This window comes from Chiloscyllium punctatum, chromosome 29 (assembly GCF_047496795.1).
Source record: "Chiloscyllium punctatum isolate Juve2018m chromosome 29, sChiPun1.3, whole genome shotgun sequence".
In the NCBI taxonomy this organism is placed as follows: Eukaryota; Metazoa; Chordata; class Chondrichthyes; order Orectolobiformes; family Hemiscylliidae; genus Chiloscyllium; species Chiloscyllium punctatum.
The window spans coordinates 27,671,326-27,681,430 of record NC_092767.1 but is presented as its reverse complement, the minus strand read 5'-3'; positions in this window follow the sequence as shown (position 1 = coordinate 27,681,430).

Genomic DNA, 10,105 nt, shown 5'->3' with positions numbered 1-10,105 from the left:
TGACTGTTCGAACCATCCTCCAAACCAGAACTGACCAGAAAATACCACCACCCACACATTCTAATTACTTCCACCAACTGGATTCTGCAATTCAACCTCAACCATCCAGCTTTTGCCCCCAAACAGACACAATTACCCCCATTGAAATGCATTGACACAATAGAGTCAGGCCTGATTTACTGCTCCTTTTCCCAACGATCCGGATACACTCAAGGCAGAATGACCAGCTCATCTTTGTACCAGCTCAGCAATCTGCATTATCCAATCTTCATTTATTTATCAAAGCGATCTTCTGAAAAGTGAAGGAAGGATGTGACTCAGGAAACACATAGATTTGACAAAAATCTTCTGTGAAGATTGCAGCTCTGTACCAGCTGAGCGACAGAATTCCATGATTATGTGCGATGAATCTGTCACAGTCACATTCCATCAAGTTGCTCTGGAGAGTTTCAGAGATTGGAACTCTGGGTCGGGGACAGAATTGTCACATTCGATGGATTTCCAAACAGAATTCTTGAGACCAAAGTTTGGTTTCTGGTCACTGGATTCCAAACTTTTAGCACCAAATGCCAATGAGTATTCAATGGGCATTCAATACTGTCTCACACGCCACCTGACTTACTGTCTGTCTGGCCTGCTGCGTAACTGACTTACTCAAGGGCTAATGCAACAGGCCAGACAGACAGTAAGTCAGGTGGCGTGTGAGACAGTATTGAATGCCCATTGAATACTCATTGGCATTTGGTGCTAAAAGTTTGGATTAAGACGCAGTCTGGATAAATTAGATATTGTAAACAGGAGATAATCAAATGGACAGTCACTATTTTCAATAATATAAAAGAAAGAACTGTGGATGTTGGAAATCTGAAACACAAATAGAAATTGCTGGATATTTCTCTCTGCAATCTCTCTACCGATGCTGCCAGACCCATGGAGTTAACATTTTGACCCTTTTGCAGAATTGGTCTTGAAATGTTACTCTACTTTCTCTCCACTGGCTTCAATAAGCAGCTCTGCCACCCCCATTTTGGAGCAGATATTTTAATCTTCATTTGCTGAGTAACATCAACTCAGACAGCTCAGTTTCCAGACATGAAAGTTTGTGTTTTGGAAATGCACATGCAAGTTAAATCCCTCTCATTTGCCCTGTTGAAAAGGGTTTGGCTTCTTTTGATGGGCAACATAAAGACAGACCGTTTTCCCAAGATACAAATATAAATGGTTTCTGTTCACATGAGCCTGTCCAATATGTTTGTATTTAAACAAATCAAAATAAAAGCTCTGTATCTGAACGTGGGCAGCTTTTCTGTCAACTTAAACAAATCCATAGCACACATTGATGTAAATAAATACAGCATGAGGACAGTTAGATTAGATTAGATTAGATTACTTACAGTGTGGAAACAGGCCCTTCGGCCCAACAAGTCCACACCGCCCCGCCGAAGCGCAACCCACCCATACCCCTATATCTACCCCTTACCTAACAGTATGGGCAATTTAGCATGGCCAATTCACCTGACCTGCACATCTTTGGACTGTGGGAGGAAACCGGAGCACCCGGAGGAAACCCACGCAGACACGGGGAGAATGTGCAAACTCCACACAGAGAGTCGCCTGAGGCGGCAGTTAAGGGATAGCAGCCACTCAAGGGGCTGATCGATAGGCCCCCTGATGTTAGACATGAAGTATTGGCTGCTTGTGATAGTGAGATGGCAATCATCACTGCTGACTTGAATCTCCACAAAGATTGTGTAAATCAGGTTGGCAACAGTAACGTGGATGGGAGGTTATTGATGACCTTCGAGAAAGTATCTTAGAGCTGCGTGTTCTGAAGCATCCAGACAGAAGGTTATGTTATTATCATCTTATTGATACTGTGTAATGTGACAGGATTTATGAAACAATCTCAGTGTAAAGGCTCTCCTATGTAGCAGCCATCACAATATGGAATGGGAGAAGATTAACTCTGAGGTAAGTATTTCAAACTTAAACAAGGTCCACTCTGCGGGCATGTAAACTAAGCCAGCTGAAGTGAATGGCATAACTGGCTCGGAGAGAGATCAGTCGAGACAGTGATGGCAGAGAGTTAAGAGGATACCTCAGAATAAGTATATTCTGACTGAAACAAGAGACTTTAAAGGGAGGACTCGCTTTCTGTGGTTGACTGAAAAGTTGAAGAAACCGTCCAACTTGAGGATATTGCAAAGATGGGTGGCAGGTCAGATGATTGATTAAAAAATAAAGCATGGCACAGAAAAAGGTTAATTAGAAGGAGGAAATTGGAATCTCAGAACCCAACTCAAAATCTTAAAAACAACAAAGCAAGAGTTTCCATGGGTATTTAAAAACAAAACATGAACGCAATGTGAGTGTCACTCCTCTGGGGAGTGAGAATATTGAGATATTGGGAGATGATAGGGGGCAAAAAGCGCAGAGCTGGAAAAGCACATCAGGTCAGACACCATCTAAGGAGCAGGAGAATCGATGTTTCAGGCAAAAATCCTTCGTCCATAGATGTTAAGGAAATGGCGAATTAAATGAATAAGTAGAAGATACAAAAAGCATTTCAGTAATAGTGGTAAGACACTGTTTTGCTGACATTGAAACTTCAGGGCAACTGTGTCTGCATACTGACTCTGAACTGAGCACATGCACAGTTCCAGATTGTCTGCATCATCATCCCAATCTCCCTCACCCTCTCCCCTCCTCTCTGAATCTCAACATCACCACCATTCTCCGCACCACCTCCACCAGCCCCAACCACCATCAGACTGGACATCAATCTCTCTCTTCTCCAGGGCACAATCTCTCTCTCACCCTCAGACTTTCTCTCCCACCCCCACTCTATCCCTCCAAATCTCAACATCCATTGAAACTGAGCAGACATGGAAAGAAGATGCATGATTGAAACACTTCAACCAATCGCATTCACCCATGCATGAGCAAGTATCTCCCTAGAGAATACTGCATGTGCTCCTCAGTGTCAACCCAACTGTAAGTCAGAAGTAGGAGGGAGGGATGAACACAATGTAATTACCGTCACTAAGGAGGCTGGACTCAGTAAACTGATAATAGGTCTCATCACCTTCTGTCTTCATCCCAGAGTCTTAAAAGAGGTTGTTAATTCGGTTGTAGATGCATTAATGCAAATTCTTTGAATTTCCCAAGATTCATTAGACTTCACTCAGTCAGAGATCATTTAGTCTGTCAATGTTTTGCCCCATCCCTTGTCAGTGACCATCACCTCCCTGCCTCTAAACCTCTTCTGGCCCCAAGGCCTATCTGGAATGACTTGATGGCACTAACTGCTGTTTGTAGACTCCCGCTGACACTAACCTCGAGGATGCATAAGGTTCACTTGGTACAAGGTTCATTAATTGAAACCTGCTGTTTTTCTATTACTACGGTATAATAATTCTATTTAACTCTGAACGTATAATTCATTTCAACAGTCCCTTATTTTGAAAGAGGATGTAAATGCATTAAAGACAGTTCAGAGGAGGTTTACTCGATGAATATTTTGAAAGAGTGGCTTGTGCAATCGGGTTAGGTGCTCAGACTGGGTTTGTTTCTGCTGGAGTTTAGACGAGTTAAGAGTGATCTGATCAAACTGTATAGATGCTCTTAATGATCTTGACACAGTGAATGTGGAGTGGATGTTTCTGCTTGTGGGTGAGTTCAGAATTAGGGACCATGTTTATAAAATTAGTGAGGGGTCACACTTTTTGGACAGAGATGAAGAGAATTCTTTTTTCGGGTGTGTAACTTTGGAATTGTCTGTCCCAGAAAGTGGGAGAGGTGAGGACAATGGATATTTTTAAGTCACAGGTAGATTTATTCCCTTGCATAACAAGAATCTAAGGTTACACTGGGTAGATGGGAACTCAAAACATAGACTTATCAGCCATAAACTTATGAAAGAGTGGAATAGGTTCAAGAGAGCAAATGAATTTGTTAAATGCATTCATGAAAGTTTCCTCAAGCAGTATATAGAGGATCTCAAGGTGATTCTTTGAAGTGCAGTCCAACTGAGATTAAGCACTTAAGAAAGACTGTAATGTTGGAACCTGCATCTTTATTCCTTTATTTTCCACTTAAAAGTAAGAATGTCTGCAACGTGTAACTTTTAAACTTACATCATGTGTTTTATGTTATAGCATATTTACTTTAAAAATAAAAAGTGTTGAATTTTTAATATTGTTCATTCTTCATACCTTCTTCTTAAGATTCTGTGCCAAGGTATTTGTCCCTAAGATGGTGCATTGTGTGGTGACATTATACACTTCTCACTGTATTCCTGTACCTTTGTACTGAGTACACGTGACAATAAAATCAAAATCGATTACAGACAAAAAAAAGAAGAGTTGGAATAACTATTGGAAAACCTAGCAGGATAATGGGTTATTTATCTCATAAACAGCAACTGATCCAGTAGAGTAACACATCCTTGACGCAGGCAAATTCAGTAAAATAGATTGTCTCACATGCAATTCTGGACAAGGATTGCAATAGAGTTGTTCAAGATTACATTTACTTTCAGTGTTCTGGAAACGGTTCAATTTTTATTTATCCCTTTAAATCTTTCCTATTCATGTCCCTGTCCAAATGTCTTCAAAATGTTATAATTGTACCTGCCTGGACCACTTTCTCTGGCAGCTCATTCCATACACACACCCCCTCTGCACGAAAATGTTACCCCTCAGGGAGGGAGTAGTGTATAAAAGGAGGGAGGTCTTGTTACAACTGCACGGTCACTGTTTAGACCACACATCGAGTATTGCGCTCAGTTTTGGTTTCCTTTATGAAAATGATATACTTGCATTGGAAGCAGTTCAGAGAAGTCTCAGTTCCTGGGAGGAAGGGATCCTTGTTTCAAAACTCCAATTAACCTGGATTAGAAACATTAACTCTCCTATCCCTCCACACATGCTGCCAGACCTGCTGCGGTTCTCCAGTGATTTCTTTTTGGTGTGTTCCAAGAGGTTTATATCTAGAATAATAAATACCTCGGAGTGAGTTACAGACTGGAATCTAATCAAGGGATTCGAAGTAGTGATCTGACTGGAAAGCCACTGGAATTCTGAAAATGTGATTGCACTGATATTTTTGTCTCAATAGTATCCAGCGGAGGTGTCTTTTTAAAAGTAAAACTCAATATTCAAACTTCCAAGTGCACTAGTCTGGGAAAGCCACATCCGTCACTGTATCCTCCAAGGTGGGTCTGTATCTCAGTGACCTGGAGTTGTTTCATAGCATCCCTGTTGCAGTGTTTTAAATGCAGGAAGAGCTCACTGAACAGAGAAGAACAAAGAACAATGCAGCACAGGAACAGACCCTTCGGCCCTCCAAGCCTGCGCTGACACATGTTACCCTTCCATACTAAAACCGTCTTCATTTCCAGGATCCGTATCCCTCTATTCCCTTCCTATTTGTGTATTTGTCCAGGTATTCCTTGAATGCTACTAATGTGTCTCCTTCCACCCCCTCCTCTGGCTGTACATTCCAGGCACTCACCACCCTTTGTGTGAAAAACGGGCCTTGAACATCTCTTTTAAACTTCCCTCCTTGTGGTTTGAGCCTGTGCCCCTCGTAATTGACGCCCCAACCAGTGAAAAAGCCTCATATTTCCACTTCATCCAATCCCATTCACAATCTTATAAACTTCTACATTCCAATGTAAACAAATCCAGTCTATCCAAACTTTCTTCATCACTAAAACCACTCATACTAAGGCAACACCCTGGCAAACCTTTTCTGTACCCTGTCTAATGCATCAAAGTCCTTCTAGTAGTGTGGTGATCAGAACTAGACACAATATTCCAAGTGCAGCCAAACTAAAGTTCTACAAAGCTGAAGCATAACTTGCCTATCATAGAAATCATAGAATCCCTACAGTGTGGAAACAGGCCATTTGGCCCAACAAGTCCACACCTACCCTCTGAAGATATCCCACGCAGACCCATTCCCCTCCCCTATTATTCCACATTTCCCCTGAATAATGCGCCTACACATCCCTGAACGCTATGGGCAATCTACCTTGGCCAATTCACCTAAGCCACACATCTTTGGACTACTGTTATACTCAATGCCCATTCCAATGAAGGCAAGCATGCCATAGGCCTTTTTACTCCCTTATCCACCAGCAAGAAAGGAAGCACATGTCAGATATTGACAGGATAGATCGAGTGCACATGTCAGGTATAGACAGGATAGATCGAGTGAATCCTTAGAAGAGTATATGTAAGAGAGAAATCAGGAGGACAAAAAGGGGACATGAGATAGCTTTGGCAAATAGAGTTAAGGAGAATCCAAAGGGTTTTTACAAATACATTAAAGGTCAAAAGAGTAGCTGGGGAGAGAATAGGGCCCCTCAAAGATCAGCAAGGTGGCCTTTGTGTGGAGCTGCAGGAGATGAGGCAGATACTAAACGAGTATTTTGCATCAGTATTTACTATGGAAAAGGACATGGAAGATATAGAATGTCGGGAAATAAATGGTGACATCTTGAAAAATTACAGAGGAGGAAGTGCTGGATGTCTTCAATTGCATAAAAGTGGATAAATCCCCGGGACCTGATCAGGTATACCCGAGAAATCTGTGGGAAGTGATTGCTGGGCCTCTTACTGAGATATTTGTATCAGCGATAGTCACAGGTGAGGTGCCGGAAGACTGGAGGCTGGCAAATGTGGTGCCACTGTTTAAGAAGGGTAGTAAGGACAAGCCAGGGAACTATAGATCAGTGAGCCTGATGTCAGTGGTGGACAAGTTGTTGGAGGGAATCCTGAGGGACAGGATGTACGTGTATTTGGAAAGGCAAGGACTGATTAAGGATAGTTAATATGGCTTTGTGCATGGGAAATCATGTCTTACAAACTTGATTATCATTTTTGAAGAATTAACAGAGGATTGATGAGGGCAGAGCGGTAGATGTGATCTATATGGACTTCAGTAAGGTGTTCGACAAAGTTCCCCATGGGAGATTGGTGACCAAGGTTAGATCTCATGGAATACAGTGAGAACTAGCCATTTGGATACAGAACTGGCTCAGAGGTAGAAGACAGAGGATGGTGGATGAGGTTTGTTTTTCAGACTGGAGGCCTGTGACCAGTGGAGTGCCATATGGATCGGTGCTGGGTCCACTACATTTCAACATTGATATAAATGATTTGGATGTGAGCATAGGAGGTATAGTTAGTAAGTTTGCTGAAGACACCAAAATTGAAGGTGTAGTGGACAGCAAAGATTACAATGGGATCTTAATCAAATAGGCTAATGGCCCGAGGAGTGGCAGATAGAGTTTAATTTAGATAAATGTGAGGTGCTGCATTTTGGGAAAACAAATCTTAGCCGGACATACACATTCATGGTAAGGTCCTAGGGAGTGTGGCTAAACAAAGAGACCTTAGAGTGTAGGTTCATAGTTCTATGAAAGGGTAATCACAAGTAGATGGGTTAGTGAAGAAGGCATTTGGTATGCTTTCCTTTTTTGGTCAGAGTATTGCGTATAGGAATTGGGAGGTCATGTTGTGGCAGTACAGGACAATGGTTAAGGCACTGCTGGAATATTGCATGCAATTCCAGTCTCCTTCCTATTGGAAAGATGTTGTGAAACTTGAAAGGATTAAGTAAAGATTTGAAGGGATGTTGCCAGGGTTGGAGAATTTGAGCTATAGGGAGAGGTTGAATAGGCTGGGACTTCTTTCCCTGGAGCATCGAAGGCTGAGGGGTGATCTTATGAAGGTTATGAGGGGCATGGATGGGATAAATAAACAAAGTCTTTTCCCTGGGGTGTGGGAATACAGAACTAGAGGACATAGGTTTAGGGTGAGAAGGGAAAGATATAAAAGAGACCTAGTGGGCAACTTTTTTATTCAGAGGGTTTTATGTAAATGGAATGAGCTGCCAGAGTAAGTGGTGGTGGCCAGTACAATTGCAACATTGAAAAGGCATCTAGATGGGTATGTGAATAGGAAGGGTTTGGAGGGATATGAGGAGAAAGTGAGGACTGCAGATGCTGGAGATCAGAGCTGAAAATGTGTTTGCTGGAAAAACGCAGCAGGTCAGGCAGCATCCAAGGAGCAGGAGAATCGACGTTTCGGGCATGAGCCTTTCTTCAGGAATGAAGGGATATGGGCCATGTGCTGGCAGGTGGGACGAGACTGTTTTGGGATGGCATGGATGAGTTGGATGGAAGGGACTGTTTCCATGCTGCATATCTCTCCGACTCTATGACACTGTGACACTGCCACCTTTAGTGATCTGTTGATGTGTACACCCAGATCCCTCTGCACGTTAATGCTCTGAAGGGTTCTGCCATTCACTATATAATTGCCAGCTGTATTTGACCTTTCAAAATGCATCACCTCACATTTGTTGAGATTAAACTCCATCTGCCATTTTTTTGCCCATGCCTCCAACTGATCTATGTTCTCTTGTATCCTCTGACAATCCTCCTCATGATCCGCAACTCCACCAATCTCTGTATCGTCCCAATCTTTGTATCATCCATAAACGTACTAATTAGACTCATCACGTTTTCCACCAAATTATTTATAAAGACCATGAACAGTAGAGGCCCCAGCTCTGATCCCTATGAACATCACTAGTCACAGCCCTCCATTCTGAAAAGCATCCTCCATCACACCCCTCTTGTCTCCTATGACTGAGTCAGTTCTAAATAGGAAACTCCATCTTGCCAGCTCACCCTTGACATCATGTGATTCACCTTTTGTACCAGTCTGCCATGAGGGACCTTGTCAAAGGTTTTACTGAAGTCCATGTGGACAACATCAATTGGTTTTCCCTCAACAATCATCTTCATCATCTCCTTAAAAAACGTGGTCAAGTTAGGAAGGCACGACCTCTCCCGTACAAAACCATGCTATCTGTCACTAATAAATCCATTTTCTTCGAAATGCATATAGATCCTGTCCGTGTGAATATTTTCCAATCATTTCCCTAACACTGACATAAGGCTCACAGGTCTGTAATTCCCAGGGTTATCCCTGCTACCCTTCTTAAACAATGGGACATCATCAGCTAGTCTCCAGTCCTCTGGGACCTCACCTGTGGCCAGAGAGAATACAGAGATGTCTGTCAATGCTGCAGCAATTTGTTCTCTTGTCTCCCTCAATATTCTGGGATCGACCCCATCAGGACCCAGGGACTTATTTACCTGAATACTTTTTAAGACACACAGAATGTTTCCGTGTCCATGTTTAACCTGATGTCATGAGGCTTCATGGGGTCTGGCATCAATGCTGAGCACTTCCAGAGCACAGCCCTCTTGACTGTATCCCACGGAGCTGTTCCCTCTGCTGGCTCTGTCCTGCCAGTGGGACAGGACCTGCCCTGAGATGGTCACTGTGTTGTCTGGGACATTGTCTGTAAAGTGGGATTCTGTGAGTGTGACTATGTTCGATTGTTGCTCGATTAGTCTGTGAGGAATACACTGCAGGGCAGTTTTAAGTGTTATACAAGAAAGAGTTAACACCTCTTTATTCCTTTGAATTTTAAAATCAAGCGGAACTAAATTTTTTTTCTCAGTTGAAGATAATTTAGTTTTCGTTTGCTTCAATAATCAGAGTACACACCCGATTATTTCTCACTTCAGTAACTAAAGTAACCAGCTGGGTCACCTTCCCAACACACTGCCCGACCAAATACATTGAAAACGGCTTCGGAAAGGCCTGAATTCAAATATAGTGCTGCTGCACCTCACTGTCCCTCCAATAAAGAGTGAGTCAATGATGGGATCTGAAATCTGTCCAGAGAACTTCCAAACTGAATCCAGGCAGTTATTCAAATATCCCCTCACTCCAGACAATTCAGAACTATCTCAGAGAGGTTACAGAATATTCCCAAAGGGGAGAGGGACCAGCAGGATGTTGCTGTACACATTGGAACCCATGATACAGGATGGGAAAAGGACGAGGTTCTGGGGAGAGAAAATAGGAATTTAGGCAGGAACTTAAAAAGTCAATCCCCGAGGGTAGTTGTAGGAGGGGGATGAGGGTGTGAGTCCTTTTAGGGTAAAGAGTATGAGAAAGAATATCAGGCTTATATGATTTAACCAAATCAGAAATTATAGATGTCCTTAATAAAA